Below are 1,059 nucleotides of genomic sequence, written 5' to 3'. Positions count from 1 at the left end.
TATATATATAGTACATTTTGTTGGTACTGGAAAGCATTCTACCACCAAAACTCATAACAGCACACATACTGCATGTTTTGATGTTGCWTTTCAAAGCTGTGCAGCAAGATACAAAAAATAAAAAATATATTAAAAGGAAGATAAAAAAGGTGATTCAACGCTGATGCATTGGCATCATTAATACATAAACACTGGGCAAGAACACAACGATCTCTACTTCAGTTTGATCGCATTTTGCAAATGATGTCATACAAATGATATTCTTGTGCAGCAAAGATTACCGTTTCAAGAAATCAAACAGTAAGCACATATGCCTTCTTGTGTATTTATGCGTAAATATTAAATGATATGTTCTGCTAATCCCAGCCTCTGCTGTGAGGGTGACGAGATTTTCACACACCAACCACCTCCTGCCGACAGTGATGCAGTCGGTCTGTGTGCTGCTTCAGTCGTCCAAAACAGCTCCCTCTCTATCCGAGCCAGCCAGCAGTATTTTACAGCTACAGGAATACAGACTGGAAAGAACTTCGACAAAACAAAAACGCCAAAATAAGATGGAGAAATCAAACTACACTTCCATTTAAGACATATTTAGTCACACAGACCGCTCTGCTTGGGTCACAGTCACATGAAGACAATCTCTTTGAACTAATTTCTGGCGACATTGTGTCGGGCTTGATGAAAGTCCTGTCACTTGTCCTTTGCTAATGGCTGAAAAGTTTCCACTACACCCTTCAAAGTGTGTGTGTGAGCACAGCAGAGAGAAGCTGCTGATTACAGAATGTGCCTCAGCTGGGACTTACGCTTCTCCTGACGTTATGTGCAGCATTATTTGTCAAATTTTTTACTCCGACTGAAAAATGACTTTGACTTTGTTTCATTTTAGTGTTTTTTAAAAAAATACTCCAATAACTTAGGAACCAGCATTCCTTATTTCCTGCTGCCTTTCATGCCAGAGGTTTTAAACTGATCATACTGGAATACAGCGGGTAAAAGAAGTACTGAACACGTCACCATTTTTCTCAGTAAATATATTACTAGAGGCGCTAATGACATGAA

General features: G+C 39.1%; 1 protein-coding gene across 1 annotated transcript in view; it reads right to left on the bottom strand.

The window, feature by feature from the left end:
• Positions 1 to 1,059, bottom strand: part of LOC106529939 (carbonic anhydrase-related protein 10) — a 156,127-nt gene that overhangs the window by 147,159 nt on the left and 7,909 nt on the right. The gene's annotated exons all lie outside the window — the stretch shown is intronic.

This window comes from Austrofundulus limnaeus, unplaced genomic scaffold (assembly GCF_001266775.1).
Source record: "Austrofundulus limnaeus strain Quisiro unplaced genomic scaffold, Austrofundulus_limnaeus-1.0 Scaffold477, whole genome shotgun sequence".
Classification (NCBI taxonomy): Eukaryota; Metazoa; Chordata; class Actinopteri; order Cyprinodontiformes; family Rivulidae; genus Austrofundulus; species Austrofundulus limnaeus.
The sequence above is the reverse complement of the archived record's forward strand: the minus strand, read 5'-3'. Positions and strand labels throughout refer to the sequence as shown.